Consider the following 18619-nt stretch of genomic DNA (forward strand, 5'->3'; position numbering starts at 1 on the left):
CTTATGAAATGAACAGCCAAACTCATTCTGCTTGAAAAAGAAAGAATTTGCTAAATGAATTAATAAGCTTCGATCATTAAATTCATAAATTTTGATTGAGTTCCTATTTATAAATAAATAAATATGCCAAGTAAAGTTGTAAATATAATCTAATTTTTTCCTTCAATTTTTTCTACAGTTTCATATAAATCATAGAATTTCATTAATCATGTAACTATTATAAATATTCACATAACATAATATAATATCGATTAATAGTTATGTTCTCTGATTTATTTCAAGAAATGGTGAGCTGCTTTTTTGATTATAGAAATATTCAGAAGTTGATGATTGAATCAAATTTATTATTAATTATTCTCTTGGATTCTAAAATTGAAATATTTTTCATAAAATTAGTATATAATAATATATTGTAATACTAAAATTCAATATCAAATTTATTGACAGTGTCATCGCTAGATAATCATAATCTGGATATAGCTGAAACATTATCCAATGGCCTTTGAAAGTTAAATAATATGATATATACATTAATCCAAAACCATGTTATATATTATATTTAATAAGTAATTAAAAAGTATGATAACAATTGGAAAACGACCTACGACCTGTTTAATGGCTTCCCAGTTTTATAAGTTTGCTCACTGACAAAGAAAACACCGGTTTATAATTTTAATGGTAGGTTTATTTTAACAGTGAGGGACACTTGATTATATGAACAAAACAAAAGTGTTTGGAAGGAGAAAAATCCCCATCGTCAAGCATGGGGTGGAAACATTTATTTTTTGGAATGTTTCTCTACAAAGGGAAGATTACAACATCACCACACCGAATGGAGGATGGACCATCCTCGGGGAAACCTTGGGTGACAACCTCCTTACCTCAGAGTAGAGAACTGAAAATGGATCTTCTAGCAAGGCGATAATCCAAAACTTACGACCATGGCAACGAAGAAGTGACTAAAAAAGAAGAAGCACATTAATGCCATGGAGTGGCCTGCCCAGTCTCCGGAACTCAATCTCATCGAAAATCTTTATAACTAAGTGGGCAAACTTACGAAATGGACAAGAGATCAAATACTTATTTTTCTACATTGTAGATTTATATTAATATTTAGTGAATACGACCTATTATATTGAACCATAGAATGTTAAGAATGGAGTTTTTCTTATCAGTTATGTGTCAAAATGATTATCGTTGAAAGTAGTATTCTATTTATTTTAAATTTTTCTGCCGAAATTTTATTAACTAACAATACATTAAGAATTATTCTCACACAAATAGAATAGTCAATTCACTTAGTCTTACCATAAAATAACAAGATAACTTCTTGAATATTAAGGCGTGTAAAATATAATGAAGACTCAAGTATTAAAGTACTCCCTGACTTGTATTAGCAAATTGTATAAATTAAGACATATAATACTAGAAACTTGTAAGCGAAGGCTCAAGTCCGCTAAAAATGAGTTAGAAAGAAGAACTGAGAAATTACTACGACGATGTAGTATAAGAACAAAAGGCCATTTTTCGACCATTTGTCATATTTTTAGGTAAAAATAAGTATTTATTAGATGAAAATAGTCAAACATGTACTTATATATATAAATCAAACCTGTGAAATTCATAAATCACAGTTTTTATTAAATTATTTAATTGGCTTGATAAGCCAATCACATGTCTATTTTTTAAGTATAGGTAAACATTCTACTATTTGAGTCTAATAAATGTGTGTGTTCTTTCATAAGAATAGGACAAATTGTTGACCAAACGCCTGAAGGTTTCATATAAGAGTTCTTATAACAAGGAAGATTTGACAACATTTGTAATGCATTCGAACGTGTAAGTTTTTATAGTACTTTGAGGCAGGAACAGTTTGTCCTTCTACATTCAAATAATAGCAATAATGAAATATTATTGATTTGGATCTTTTAATGATGGGATTGAATATTCCTACCATGTAAAAACCTTAGTTGATCACATCATTAATAGAATTAATGCAAATGACAGGGACGCCCGCAGGATGATATATTTTTATATATAGTTGTTTTTTTTTTTTTTGGGGGGGGGGCTTGGTTTTTGGAATTTTTTTGGAAAGAATTTAAATAATCCCATATTTTCCACAAAAAAATTAAATTGTAAGAAAACTTTTCAAAGACAAATTTTTTTCAACAAATAACAAAAAAATTAAACTTTTGGGAAATAATAATTTCAAATATTAAATTTTAGGAAAATAAAGAATAGAAAAAATTAAGAATACTTCATAAAAAAAGTGAACCGAGCAGCCAAGGACTCCTGTAACCAGGACAAGACACTGCGCTCACGCGTTTCCAATATTGGTCTTTCTTTATTCTACAATATGGAATGTCTCTCTTAAAGTGTTTTGCTACAAAATAAAGAGTTTCAAAAAAATATTTTGCTAAGGAAAATCATCAAAATAATAAAAATGAGGCTATATATTTGTAATAGAAGTGGTATTTTATTAGTACTTTAATCAAAATAAACATTAAAAACATATAAAAAAGAAAAGGTACAATCAAAAAGTACAAAGTTGGTACAAGTCTACAAGTCAGAAGATTTTGATTGAAATTCAACTTTTTTTCTATTAGCTTCTGAATTCTTAGCTGTCATTCTCTTTTTTGTTAAAAATCGGATGTCATCATTCAGTTTCGCACTTAATTTTTTTTTTTTTTTAATTTAAACAAAGCAAATTAAATTCTTTGAAGAAAAACTGACAAGGAGTGTCCTTCCTCGCACTTTACTTCCAGAAGGGCAATATTGTCATAGTAAAACCGATCATGTATTTACTATGTAATATCGAAAAAAATAGCTCAATTGTTTTCATATCCTATTAAGTATAAATCTACATTTATTACATACATGTAATCATTAAGTTGAATGCTCAAATAATGTAAATTTATCAAATATGAATATATACCCATACACCGTCTATATAGATACTAATGATGAGACCAAGTCCGAGCCCGATTTTTTTTATCGGTTATTTTTTTAGACCAATTTGGACCGATATATTGGTCTAGACCAGGGATGTCCAACACATGGGTAGCGGGCGGCATGCTTAATGTTTAAGGACGGCCCACTACTCATTCTCACTTCGAGTAGTACTTTTTTGAAAAAACATCGCTCTGGAAAAAAAAAAAAAGATCAGACAACATAGAAAATTTTATTTTTAAAGATTTCTTTTCTTAAAAAAAGGAGGTCATTCGAGTAAATTATGAAGCATAGGAATTTTTTTCAATTTTTCACAAAATTCAAAAAGAATTCCTGCGGAAGCCTCTGAATAGGGTTGCCAGATTGGCCTTTTCTTAAGCAATTTGTCTTTGAAAAATTTATTTGGCCTAAATTTGAAATAAATATAATTTTGTTTTATAAAGACATTTTTCATAAAAATTAATTTAGTATGTTTGTAACCTATTAAAATATTTCAAGTGATAATGCAGCTTATTATATTAAAAGGTTGGCCATCCATGGTCTAGAACTCGATCTTAAACTGTTTTCAAAAAATGAAATAATTTTTTTGGTCGCAATATTTAAATTGATTTTATGGGGTCTCAATATATGGACCGACTTTCTCCCCTATCTTGATTTCTACAAATATGATTAATGCAGTACATTAAGGTTATTAAATTTCTAAAATGAAAATCGGGGACATTTTGAATGTGGCGGCCAAAAATCATTAAATATTATATTTTGGAAATAAAAAACAGGGACAAGAACTTTTTTAATCTAATATAAAATAGTTACCGCCTCTAGATTGTTGTTGTTGACACTGCTGCGTCTGTACGTCATACAACGTCTTTTCTGTGTTATATAGCTACATAATAACTGGTGTTTGAGTCTGGATGCATTCCCCACTCCCATTCAGTGTCAAAAACGGGGACATATTTGACAGGGGATAGATCACGCAAAACAGGGCACTGTAGCCAGAAATCGGGACGTCTGGTTACATTACATTAAATTAAACTGCTGATGACGTTATTGTGACGATGTTTACAGTTTTGAAACACAAATCATCAACAATTCATCCATGGAACCGGTCTAGACCAAAGATGCCACTCCTTGTAATGCTTCCCAAATTTTTTGGATATTGACGTTTCGTTATGGATGATTTGTATCAAAATATCGAAATCTTAGGATTTTATACATCGATTACTTTTGTTTGCTTATAATAAATATATCTTCAAACTTTGTTTATCAAAAGAGTTAAGAGTTCACTACTTGTTTAGTCGTTTTCAACTCGTTCTCTTTTTGTCTGATTTTATTTGTGGCTAAGCAATATAATATTAAAAAGAACGATCGAACACCTTCAAACTGGCATATTGGAATATTGGCTTAAAACGAATAGAGAAAATGATTTTAAACACTTATTAGCAGATATTATTGAAGGCGTAGCAAAGAATATGAAATATAAAGGATTCAAGGTAAATGTCAAATTTTCTTGATATTTCGTAAACTATTATTATTTTCTTGGGATTTTTAGGGGGGGGGGAAATCTATGGACATATTATTATTTTTAGTGGCATCCCTGCTCTAAACTGAATTTTAAGTGAGACCTGTTTATACCGATTGTTTTGTTAGAGCGATTAAACGGACCGAATCTTTCTTTGAGACCGGTCCAGACCGAACTTCTCAGGCCTCAGACACGTTTAGGATTTTTAGATCGAACACACAACACTAATATGTAAATACGTTCCTTAATATATCTGACCATGCTTACAGTGTACTTTTATTATCACTAATAAATTACATTGTTTGAACCATTAATCAATTCAAGCCACAAATCATTTATTTCTTCCCTTCTGATATAAAGAAATTTATTTATTATATATTATTGAGATAAGAAATACCCCTCATAGGTTTCGACCATAAAGCTTTATATTATTTACATTTATGTAAATTGTTTTAGTTACGATTATTTAGGACGGTTTGTTTTTCAACTTTTTTCGAATTTCAATTACATATATTCCGGAAAAGTTGACATGGGGACCCTTGCAAAATGTGATTGTTCTTTGTTATCATTTATAGGTCACACATCTAGGTTAAAGTTTAAAAATAAGGGAAAATTCTACATATTTAGTTAATTAATTTAAAACTAATGCCTTATTTATTAATTTACATAGAACCATCTAGATCAGTGGTCGGGGATTAGGATTTAATTACTCTAAATGGATAACTTATAAAATTTTGAGGTAATGGGTGTACTTTTTCTTAGTGTTAAATGAAAGAAATAACATGAGACTAAAGGGGCGTCCGCAGTGTATGGGATGGAGGGGCTATATCCCTTTCCCAAAATTAAGGAATTTTTTATTCTTACTAGATTTTTTTTTGGTCAGGATGTAATTTTTTTAGGCGAGATTAGTGGTAAAATTTGTTCTTTTGTGAAAAGCTATGGATTTTTGAATTTTTTCCCCAAAATTTAATGTTTGAAATTTAATTTTGAATTTTTTTCCTTTGTTTTTTTTTAATTTAAAAAATAATCTATAAATTTCTATTTATGAAAAAAAAATTAGGTACACCTCATGTGCGGGGTCAAATGTGTTTATCAGACCTTTTCGTGCATAACATTTTTTTTTCTTCTCCTTCTTTTATTCTAAAATTTAAATTTAGGGAATAGTTGTGGATTTTGAAATTTCTTTCTAATTATTTCATTTGTTGTGAATAGCTGGTGATTTTGAATGTTTTATTCCAAATTTTCAAATTTAAAAAAAATTGGAACTCCTTGTGAATGGCTATCAAGTTTTCTCAGAAAATTAATGTTTTAAATTTAACTTTTGAAATGTTTTTCCAAAAAATTTAATTTTCTTTCAATAGCTATGATATTTTTTTAATAAATAGTAGTATATTAAATTTAATTTCGGAATTTTTTTTCCAAAAAAATTTAATTATATGTGAATTTGCTATGAAACTTTCTTGAAAAATTTAAGATATAAAATAAAATTTTTAGAATTTTTTTCGAAAAATTTTATAAATGAAATAAAATTTAAAAATTTTGTTTGAAAAATTTAATTTATAAAATTAATTTTTTAATTTTTTTTAAAATAGCTATGAATTTTTTTTCAAAACGTGTAATAAATTTTTTTAATAATTTAATATATGCATTTTAATTTTTGAAATTTTTGTGAAGAGGTGTGGATTTTTGAATTTTTTTCCTAAAATTTAATTTTTTGTAAATAACTATAGATTTTTTGTATTTATTTAAACAAATTGCAAATACCCCTTCCCCCTCAAAATATTATAATACTGCGGGCGCCCCTGCACCAGTTACAATAATTTTACTACCAGTTTTTTTGGAGTACCACTAAAAAATATACCCAACCTCTGATTTAGATAGATCAATTTATTTGTTCAAGGGATTCTTTGAAGCAAAAATATAGAATAAATTAAAGAAATTTCATACATTTTTTTTTATCTTACTTATCTGAAAATATAAAGAAAAAAGAAAAAAAGAGAGAGAGTGGTATCACATTTCGACCCAGGGGGCACTGAGTTCAATAAATTCTGTTATGTTTCACAATATAAAATATAATTTGGTAAAATGAAGTAGACAAAATAATCTTGTGATCCAATAGATTTACAAAAAACAAATGAAAAAAAATAAAAAAATATACTAGCACACATGAACTCAAATCTTACTAATGAATAAAAAAGGGCTCTGTGTAAAGAAAAAAACTACGTGTAGCCATTAGTAAAGGAAAACCGGTTGATGCGTGTGCTCTTTCTTCTTTTTTATTCATTATTTATTAGGTCGTGGGAGTGTTCACATCTCCCTCTAAACGGAGAATTCTTGCCATTCTTTGGTGTAAATTAATATATATATATATGATTATACACCTGCATAAACGCTATTTAAAATGTAAAAGGGGTTCCTCTTTATATAAGTTATTCATCCCACCCCCACCCCCCGAAATCATATAACAGGCAGCTAATATCAACAAGCTCTTAATTAAGTAATACCAAATGTCTTGCTCCCGCCTTTTCCTCTTGCTCTATTAATGAATATTAACTCATGATAAATGATAAAATAATTCTCTCCATGTCTATGTCTAAGGAACACATCAAATTCAATATTGGTTACTGCGTTTGTTTTTAAAACGAATATTCTTTTCTTCTTTTGTTAGACAGCCAAAACGTCAAACTATATTTCATATTTTATAATAATTCGTCAAAAGTGAGTTTTTAATATTTTGTAATCTACTGATTATCATATTTTTTCTACATATAAAAAACAACTATATATTTTTAAAAGAAATTATCTTTTAGTCAAATATATGTTTTTTATACACTGAGAGATCTATTTTTAAAATATAATTTAACTCTATTATATATATCCAAAGTTATTCATATTTGAATTCTTTCGACACTGGTGTCCGTTTGGGGGTAAAAGTTTTTTCTTTCTTCAATATGTATCTATCAACTGATATATATTATAGTTTACATCTGCGTAATATCCTTCGTTGTGCTTATTATACACAAATACATTCAGTAGAATCAAATATTATGATGGACAACAAGGCAATAAATTATGTATTTTAAATTAATTGTGGTTTTATAATAACTTTACAATAAACTTGAACGAAATGTGAGTAGTGTGTAAGATAAGATAAATAAAAAATAACTGCATAATGTTGTATGTATGGCATGTAATGTACATTAATGTTTAGTAAATGTTATAAATATTTTGTTGTTTACTGGTGAGTGCATATAGCATCGAACGTGTATACAGGGCATTATACCTCCAAAAATACTGCCATTTTCTTTTCTTTTTTAATATGACACGCTCACTACACGCACTTGTTGAGTGACATGAGTTCTTTAAAGACAGAAACACTTTGCTTTATGAATATAGGTAATTAATTATGCTGTGTTTAATCTTTATTGACAAAATATAACAAATTATAAAATTTGACCATGATGTGTGACTTAAAGGTGATATCGTAGAGCAATGCAACTTTTTATAATAGTATTACTTTTCTAGACTATTTGTAATCAAAATTCGGAAACCGTTGAAAAACAGACCACCCTAAAGAACAACTACAAATACTCATACTTTTTATATAGAGTATATTATGTACCTACATAGATAAGATAAATTTACTTTTGTACATAATTCAATAATATCTAATATTTCGAATAAACGTATTAGAAACAATTTTCAGATTGATGGTGTGGAATAAGGCGTTTTATATATGTTGCTCGTCAACTCAAAAGCAGCTAGAATGATTTTTCTCAAAATTGAGTTTGGATTACATTTATATTTTCCAACGAATAATTACCGTTTGTTTCTATTAATTGCATTTAAATTAGCCAAAATTGATTGTCACAATTAAAGAATGAGAAATTGACATATTGGATTTGAAAGGCTATATCGGGGCCAATAAATTTAAATTAAGTATAAGTTTTTAATTATAGCTAAAATTATGGGGTACCTTAACTCATCACTCAATTTTGAACACAAAGCCCTTCATTGATTCAAATACCGAATGGTTCATTGAAATCTGAAAACTTACTAATTCAATAATTAATAAAGGTTGAGTGATTGAAATTATTTTATATTTTGATGTATTAAAGAATAAACAATTAGTCACAAAACAAAACATATCTGATCTCTTTACCTTACACTTGACACTTGAACGGGTCAACAAATTTCTGTTCGCGCACTCCAAACAGTTGGGTATCTCTAGGAAACCCGTCGACCCCGTCAGAAAGTCAGAAAAAATGAGGAGAAATAAAGGCTTCTTTCCAAAAGGCCAAAGTGTACTTGGAGGATTTACAAAAATAGCTCAGGCCAATCCTCTCAAGTCCATAATGGGTCATGCAAGAAATCTAGGGGTTCCACGCCGGACTGTCCAGAGAGCAATCAAAAAGTGTGTAGATAGAACCTTGTGAGGGTGGAGAGGCCACTTTTGACACCAGCAATGAAAGAAGCCAATTACAAAACTTTTACAAACTTAATAAAAATTACGAAACTTTTTTGAATGAGTTTTTTAACTCTTTTTTGACAATTCTGACCGCCCTACAGCCCTCATGCTAACCCCCTCGATTGCACCTTTTGGGTGCATGTCGAGAGGAATGCCTACAGTGTCTGTCAGCTAAACACTGAGACCCCCAAAGATACTGTGAGGCCATGAACAGAGACTGCATCTGCAGTGGGTACCTGGCCTTCTGCCGCCACCTGGAAGCCATTATTGCCACTAAAGATGATTAAGAGAGCTGAAACATACATATCTTGTATAGTTTTAATTTTGTTTAAATTTTATTGTTAATTAATAAATTAAGTAAACCTTGTTGAAGTTTAAAAAATCTGAACACTTTAATTGTTAAACTTTAATAAGATATAATTTAAAATTAACAATATCATTTAAACAAAAATAATTCTATAAATAGGTGTGTGTCTGTGCTCCTTTAATCATTATGAAGCCGCCTAGCGGCAATGATAGCTTCTAAAGAACTCAAAAGACTCATTGAAAATGGTCTTGCAATTGAGGTTTTTCTAAGTACTGTGCGCGAATAAAAATTCGTTCATCACGTTAAAGTGTCATTTTCTCGACTTGAATGTAAGTTAGAAAGCTCAGATATTTTTTGTAAATAATTGTTTATGGTTGAATATATCGAAATATGAATAAATTTCAATCACTCAACACTCACTAATTATTGATTTAGTGAGTGTTTAGATTTCAATGCGCCACTTCTACAGCTGATTGCCATGCATTATAAAAAAGAAAGCTAAGTTGTATTACCTTTTAGATTTATATAAAGTAAAAAAATGAATTTGGATTTTATCCTTTTCTAGATTTGTGTTTACGATTGCCTTTATTTTGACACGGTACATATTATTTAGTATGTTTAATGAAAAGTAAAATAATAAGGCCAGTGCTCAAATATAGTTATGATTGATTCAATATTTTTCGTCAAAATTATGTGAATGGAATTTTTGATTGAATCTCATGAGAAGGCGAATTGAGGGCATTATTTATTGTAAACATATAAAATCTAGTAGTTGACATCCATTGTTATAGAATGTATTTAATGACGTCATACATTGCTTCATAATGGAAGATGACGCGAAATTGGGGACTCATTTTTACATATTTTTGCAACATAAAATGAACACACTTCCAAGAAATCTTCATGAAACTTCATCAAATGACTTTAAAAATGAAGTGACATAAATATTTGAATTCATTTTAATACAACTTGATGCCAATGATAAACTCAGTGATATTTGAGTTAAAGCAAATTAATAGTTATTGAAAATACCAATAAATGGATTTAAATCACAATTAAATTTTGTTTTGAAATGATTAGAGACTAGAAAAGTAGGATAATTCTAAGAAAAAATATGATTTTGGAAAATTTAATAGTTTATTTGTTATCTAAAGAAGATAATGAAATGTATAAAACTTAGTATAGGATCGGTCCTTGGACTAATTTTCTAATCAGATATCGCCATATTTTAGAGTTTTTCTTTGAACAAGGAAAAACATATGCCAGGTGGCTGAAAATGTGCACAAATTTTACAGACCTAATACTGTAACAGTCAATCATGCACAATTTTGGTATTATCGATTCCGTTTTGGGCAATTTCGATGTCAAAGATTTATCGCATTTTGGAAGGCGAATTGTCAAAAATTTGGATAAAATAATGGAAATCATCGATTATGACCGTCTTATAAGCACTTTTTTTATTGCCAAATACATGTATATATTCATTATGGAAGATAGTTTTATAGCTTGAATTCATTTTAGATATCCAATGACTCATATTCTAAACATTTGAACCTTTGAAGCCTTCTTAGGTACGCAAAACTTTTACAATTTTTTGTTGATGAAATTATTTCAAGTTGTATTACTCCATTCTGTAAGCATAATTTTCATTACATTCGTAAAATATTATATTCTGGGGGGTGAGTAGTTTTTTTTTTTTTTTTTTTTTTTTTGGGCGGCCTTTTTTTAACATTACGAATGCCAAATTAGATATATATAATTTTAGAGTTACAATTTCTTGGAAGAGACAAGATTTGACAATATTACATTTTTTGTTATTGAAAAAAGTCCAATAATTTTTTTTTAAATTTAGGAATTAGAAATAGCTTCACTTTTTGAATTTTTTCGACAAAATAAAAAAAAAAAAATTTACAAACAGACACAATTAATGGTTCATTTTAAAAATTATGACAACAATAAAAAGTAATTAATAATAAACTTTTTCTTTTTGACTAAATTGGAAAAAATATCAGTCAGGGGGTTTAGGGTAACACTCACACAAATTTTTGTAATTACGGGTCTGTATATACTGGGAAAAGTTAACAACAGTTTATGCTTTATTATAGTCAAAATTAACAATAAGTACATTGTTATATTTGTACGAAAAACAAATTAAAGATTAAATCCAAATAGAGCATATTTGTCTTTATGAGAAACTATTATTAGAGTTGTAGAATGTGCGAACAAGAAGTAAACGAAAAAAAAAAAAAAAAAAACACCACACAATTAGGGGATAGTTTAGGAGGAGATTTCCTTAGCTGTCATGACGATTTATTAGATTAGCTACGTACAGCTATGAAAAGAATGCAATACATACAAATCATAAAAACAGTCCTACGAAAACTGCAATGGGAATAATTGCCAGCGGACGATTGCCCTGGTGGAAAATTACCTTCAAGTGTGAGTAATATTATTGCAATACAATTTCCTCGCAATCTTTTAAATTAAATCCAATCTTCAAAGAAATGGATCGAGATGATTGGTAAGGAAAATTAAATTAAAATATGGTTGAATACCCTCCGCCCTCAGATTGACCCAGGGGTAGTATGGGATTGCTAAAAACCACCACCAATACATCCAAAGAACCCCTCTAATACCAAAAATAGTGCAAGACCTCGGTTTGCAAATTTAAAAGTGCATTTTTTTCTTTATTTTTACGGCATGTAACTCTTTTTTCTTATTGATGCATTACGTTGCATGCAAATCACATTATTTGTATTTCAATTGTCCTATCAATAATTGTTTTTCTTTCATTTTGTAATAGGTAAACTCAATTTTAAATTACTTTTTTTACTTTCTTTTTGGAAAGGTTAGAGCAATTTTCTCAAGGGCAGTTTTCCGCGCACGTATAAAAATTTATCTGGAATTGACATAGACGGAATTAATCTTTTGTCGACCTTCAGTTTTACTCCGTATTTAACTGGGATTTACACTTATAACTCTCATTGTTAATCTCCGTCTTTCAAGAGGACACACACTAGTAATAACTATATACTTAGGTGTGCCCTCTTCAATAATTAAAAAATAAGGGACACTAGGTAATTTTGCTTCAGGATAATAAGCCTTATGAAATTTTGCCTCAAGGATTGATACGTCGTTTTTGTTTATTTTTGGTAAGTGTTCTTTTGGGATTTTTAAACATAAATTCCATTTGTATTACTATAAGATGCATTCTAGGTTTTTTTTCTGTAGTAAAAATGATGGAATCATGCCCTAAAATGGCAATGCATACACCAACAAAATTTAACTATGTAATGAATTCGAACCAGAGACAAAATATATAATAAAATTAGTATAATAAAAAAAAAGAATAAATAAACACGGCAACAATTCGCAACGAAGAATTCCTAATCAATTCTCATTTAGTAATTATTATTAGAAAGGATGGAATTTTCATACAAGAAAATACTCTTGAATTAACGAACAAGCATAATGAGGCAATAGCATAATTCCATCATTATTTCAACAAAAAAACAAAGAACAATTAATGCATTTTACAGTCACAAATACTTGCATATTTTGATTTCAATATAAATTTATACAATTACGACGTATAAATTTCATTTATATTTGTATTAAGCCAAAATATCCTTGAGGAAAAATATATTAAGGCAAAATTACCGGGTACTAGATTAATAATAACAACTTTGTAAAATAATGAAAAACATTGCTGAGATTGTCAACTAGAAACACTTTCGGTTTAGGTCCTATTTTCTTCAACTCTAACTATTTTTATTAAAACATTCGACTCTATCTGCGTAACCAGACGACCTTGCTGGGCGTCCTCCTGATTCTTTATAGTCCTCCTGGTCCAAAGAATAATAATTTATAATAATATGCAACACAAGTACAGACATTTCTACTTTTTCGAAAGATTTTATGTTTTTTTTTAATATTTGACTTTATGAAACACCTTTCTTTTTTATAAATAATATTTTGTCAAAGGATATTTTTGTATAGTTCGTATGTATACAAGTTCTGATAAATAAATTCTCACATTTAATTTTTATTAAGTTGGGAATTTTTTCCACAATGTTTGTTTGTTTTTGACAGAATTAAGGGTTCGATATATTTTTGTGTCCTCTGTAATTTTTTACTTATGACAAAAATGGAAAGAAAAATTTAAAAAAATCTTATAAAACTTTTTAAAGATTATTTATTGTTCAAAATTATACTTTTTGAAAGCATAAATATTTTAAAAGAATAATTTTTTTTTCAAAAGGTTTAAAAGAATTTCCCTCCTTTTTTTCAATGGTTGAAAATGGCAGAGCACACCATACATGTACAACATTTTATCTGTCAAAAAAAAACAAAAAACTTGCAAATTGTCTGATATTGTCAACGTAGGTGAGATGAATCGAATGAGAATTCAAATCGAATTAGAAAATATCGGTTTCTTTTTTATCAGAGTAGTATTTTATTGAATGGCGTTTTTTTAATTAAAAAATATATAATCGAATTTTGAGAAACTTCTTTAATCGATTCCTGATATTTTTCTTTGGAAATTCCCAAGAATTTATCGACTACAAGTTAATTATAATCTAATTCACATAGTGTTAATATACATGCTCATCCAGGTTAATCTTTTTTTTCTTATTTTTTATTCCATTGACCCTCAGTTCTAAACAAAATGTCGAACTTTGTGGATGTGCACAATACTCATTGTAGTAAAGTTATGGATCATATTAAACATAATTGAAAATCAAAGTTGAGAAAATCCAATTATTGTGGCAAAATTTTAACCGTTAAAGGCTCAAATACAACTGGACTTCGTGAACATGCGAATAGAAAACATAAAATCAACATAGATAAACACGAAAAATCTCAGAAGAAAAAAAAAGTAATTGAAAAATATTTCAACCAAATATCAAATCCTAACAAAGATCTTTATGGACAAACTGATGGGATGTGTACTCATGATAGCGTGTCATTCAATTGTATTGTTTTTAGTGAAACTTGTGTTCAAGACAGCTGATTATATTCTATGCAAGTGCCCCTATGAAACTAGAAAAACTGTTATTGAGCAGGTCAAAAATGTCACCAATTCCATAAAATAAGACATTTTAAAATTAATAAAATTGAACAAAAAGTGTTCAATAACTTTGGACGAATACACAAGTATCCGAAATCGGTAATTTATTACTTTGAATTAAAATGAATGGAGAGTTAGTAGTCTTAATTTTTAATTGGCTTTGATTTTCATTTTTATAAAGCTAAGATAAATTATAATAATGATTTCTTCTAAATAATAACTTTTGGAAGCTTTGATTCCATTGGAAGAAGCCATTTCAATTTTTTCGTTAAGAAATCTCTTCTCATGTGAACAGGTGATTATTCAAAATACAAATAAAATTCTTAAACAATACATGCAAATAAGTTAAAATATGTGTAAGATTTTTATTGAAAAAGTCCTTGAGAGACGTCAATCTGAACTAATGCAGTATTTAATAATTCAGTATTTTCATGATTGTGAATATTTGACAAAAAAAAGAAGATAATTTTGATGTTGTAATTAATAAAAGTTGTTAATATTGCAATTGAGTCGGTGAGAAGACTTTTTTTTCAAGCGAAAATGAGTCTCGTAATCAAGAACTAATGGAACCTTAGTTGTTCAAGAGCAAACTTCAACTTCAAAACACCTAACTTATCGTGTAAAGCTTAAGGAATTATTCAATAAGAAATGTGCGGCTAAAGTATATAAAGTTTATATAATAAATTTGGACTAATAAAGTAACTAAAATGATATGGCTATGCATGACCAAACCAGGGACTTGAATGAAGCTAAAGTCCTTGTACATTTAAAAGAGGCATTATTCTATACATTGCAATCGACTAAAAATTATACTCTTCATGTTTTGATATTATAACTCACAATATTTTAAGCAAAAGGATCTAAAAACTAAAATATAAAACTGATTGGTGTTGATAATTTTCTCAATAATCCCTGATAATTTTTAAAGAAATATCAGTATCGTCAATTTCCAAAAATCTGTAATAAAGATTGATAGTTTATAATCACTAGTATTTGACGCTCTGGATAGATATAACAAAATATAAATATTATCCTTACGTTGATTTTATGAAAGATGGAATTATTGAATAATTCGACTCTTACCAATGGATAATAAGTTGTTGTCCTTTCTCTCAATATCGGTCCATAATAGATCATTCTCTGAAAATATATAATTTATAATCAAAAAACCTGTAACAAGATACTGGTTTAATTTATTTTCTTCAATTTTTGTCCCGGATATATTGTACATATTTACCCCTGAATTTTCTCCTTATACAAATCTCATGCACGGCCATTTCATTCTCAAATAATAATTTTATAAAACAGACACATTATGGCAATTGTACAATTAGTTACTATAATTTAGGTATAAGTATATAACCATCTTAAACAGGATCTGAAAAAAATACGACATTTATTTTCTTTAATAACATTCACCCACAGCCTTAATTTCACCTATAAATCTTTGAAAAAATATTAATCATCCACAAAAATATCGAATGATTATTATTTGAAGATTATCGATATTTTTTGTCGAAAAACAAGATACAGTTATTCTTGTAAAAAATGACATTAAATGGTATTTTTTTCTTAGCCATTTAAAACTCAAACGTGACCAGTTTGGCCACTTCTGAAAGTTATTTTACCCATAATTGATCCTGACAATGAATAGAATCCGCTTTTACAGTCATTGTCTGTAAAAAAAAACTAAAACTTGTGAAAAAATAATTATTTATGGCCAAAACGACTATCAATAAAATATAAAGGAGTACATAATTTTTACATTCACAGTGAAAAAACTATCAAAGTAATTATACAAAATCTTCTATACGATTATCAAAATGCCTATAAAGTTCATGAAACGAGGTTGGTCTGAAAAATTTGCAATCTTGACGAGAAAATGGCAGCACTCGTGTATAAAAATTAGTCACACCAATTTAGCATCTGTTAACAGTTACTCACCAAAGTTTCAGCCATTTTGGAAGCACAGTTGTTATGTAACAGTCGTTTGAGTGAGTTGATGTGGGTGTTTTTGTGAAAATGGGAAAAAATGAGTATCGAGCTGTCTTTAAATCTCTGTTTGTGAAAGTGTAACTTTTAAATATTCTCAAACAATAGCTAACATATAAAGGCTTGTTGTGTACAAATTTAATGCGTCTAAGTCAATCCAACTCGGAATAATTGAGTAAAAAAAAAAGGATCTTTTGAACAATTATTTTGGAGGAAAAAACGCCAAGTACTATTTGGACGGGCTACAGATATGGGAGAATGCTGGGAGGAGAAGTGCGTAGAGTTACATGGAGACTACAGTGAAAAATAAAAAATCAGAAAAGATGTGTTTTATTTTGTATAGGTCAGAAGCTTTCCGGAGACCACCCTCGTATAAAATAGGAAGATTATATATTTTTCTAATTTGTTGTGAGTTTAAACTCTTTGAATGTTAAAATAGTTGGAAGCTATAAGAGGATAACGAATCAACTAATTTAGAAAAAATGTATTGTACCTTTATTAGGTAGGAAACTTTTCAAGCCATCCTTGTAAAAGTGTTAATATAATGTGTTTGCTTAATAAATTTATAGTCTAGGCATGAAATGTCCGTGAATAAAACTTGAAAAGTGAAGAAGATACTCAGGTCAAATAATACGTTTATTTGTAATATTATCATACTTAACGGTCCATCAGCATACAAGTAACTGTTCGTTGGGTAAATGCATGTAAAGATAGGAGATAAGCACCCAATGATTTTTGATGATATCTTGAGCATTTCACTTTCAAAATAGACTAAATGTCCTTATTTAAAAAATCCGTACACTTTTTTACAATAATCGAATCTGCATCTTTTAAAAAAATTGAAGACATTTAAAGATTTAATAATAACTTATAATTCAGTTTTCCGTTGCAAGGATATATTTTTGCGTCTCAAATTTCATAAGTCCTTTAAAGTTCCGTTAATTTTTATTTTATTTATTAACTACCATTTATTTAGGTACAACTTTAACTTGATACAAAGCCATTATAATAAATTAAGAGTTATAAAGTAAGAATAATTAAATTGAAATTAGAAAAACGATTATAATTTAATACATTATTACATTTTAAAACTTTGAAGTAAAATATTAAAAAATATATAAGAAAGAAACAACAGGTAAAGCAAAGCAAAGCTACCACGTGCTTGTAAAATAAATTATATAAAATTAATCAGACAATAAAACAAGTGAAGTACATCTATGAAGGGTCATCATGTTAATATAATTTTCTAATGTTTTTATAAAGAATGAAATGGGACTGTATGTCCATAAATTAATAGTAGGAAGTCTGTTATTATGCCCTCCAAATTCAAATTTTCTTCCACTGCCGGCTTCATTATTATGAGCCAGTTGCTCTCCGAGATCATCACTCCAAAAGTGCTGATCACCAAATATTTTGCTGCTTTACGGAGAGGGACCAACTTAAGGCAACTATCGAATAGATGACGAGAGAACACTACTTCGATTTTACAAAAGTTACAATATTTTTTCAGCAGGTTCGAGTTCTTATTATTTTAAATAAGGACCCTGTAATTCATTTATAGCGGAAACCCTTTTGCTTCGAGTTTGTAAAGGGATTTTGTAGAATATAACCTGCATTATTTAGAATAGGGTGATTGGGGATGATACCTTTTATTTAATATCTCGGCTTATTCTCCAGGACTTTTCCTGAAAAGGCTTTTTTTAAATTCCGTTAATTTAAGTTTACTTTTTATAGTGCCCTCAATTTTTAAGTGCCTCTAGTTTAATGGATTCTATTATTGAGGAATATTAATTAAAAATATGTTTCTTTACACCATCTCGTGTTTGGAGGGTTTAAAATTGTTTTCATATGGATATTTAGAAACACAAAAAACAAGAATATGACAAGTAATTATATACTAAGAATGCCAATTTGAATAAGGTTTTTATGGTTTATAAATTATTTTATATATAATAATCTTTACATAATTAAAGTAAATCCTTTTTTCAAATAATGACAAAATTAGTGTCAAAAGGTTTTTATTTTTGTAAAAAATTATAAAGCTATTTAAATTTTGTATCTTATTATTTAATTAGGCAATAATTGCCGATTTTTTAAAAATAATTATTAGTTGAGTTTAGTGTCAAATAAAGTATAATTCCAGGGTCGTTTTTAATATTTTTAAGTATTTACTATCTATGTTGCCACTTTGGCGCTCTTTCTTGGTAAAAAAAAAAAGTAGTTTGGCAGTTGATCTTTTTTGTTAGATAGTTTTTTCAAACTTGCACCAGTTTTAAAATTAATTGGAATCAATTGGCGAAATTATTGTGCAAA

The 18619-nt window shown here is 28.4% G+C and overlaps 1 protein-coding gene and 1 long non-coding RNA gene across 5 annotated transcripts in view; one reads left to right on the forward strand and one right to left on the reverse strand.

Annotated features, from left to right (window-relative positions):
* LOC121128531 (uncharacterized) overlaps positions 1 to 18619 on the forward strand; it is a 345068-nt gene that overhangs the window by 155707 nt on the left and 170742 nt on the right. The window lies entirely within an intron of this gene.
* Positions 2463 to 17151, reverse strand: LOC139906908 (uncharacterized). Of its 2 annotated transcripts, none has more exons than XR_011783087.1 (3): positions 16964 to 17151; positions 15398 to 15454; positions 2463 to 3143 (listed from the first exon to the last, which is right to left on the reverse strand). It is a non-coding gene; the product is annotated as an uncharacterized lncRNA (long non-coding RNA). The 2 variants fall into 2 exon arrangements; XR_011783086.1 differs by lacking the exon at positions 2463 to 3143 and adding an exon at positions 14449 to 15271 and having other exon boundaries at positions 15353 to 15454.

The sequence above is a fragment of the Lepeophtheirus salmonis genome, chromosome 13 (genome assembly GCF_016086655.4).
Source record: "Lepeophtheirus salmonis chromosome 13, UVic_Lsal_1.4, whole genome shotgun sequence".
In the NCBI taxonomy this organism is placed as follows: domain Eukaryota; kingdom Metazoa; phylum Arthropoda; class Copepoda; order Siphonostomatoida; family Caligidae; genus Lepeophtheirus; species Lepeophtheirus salmonis.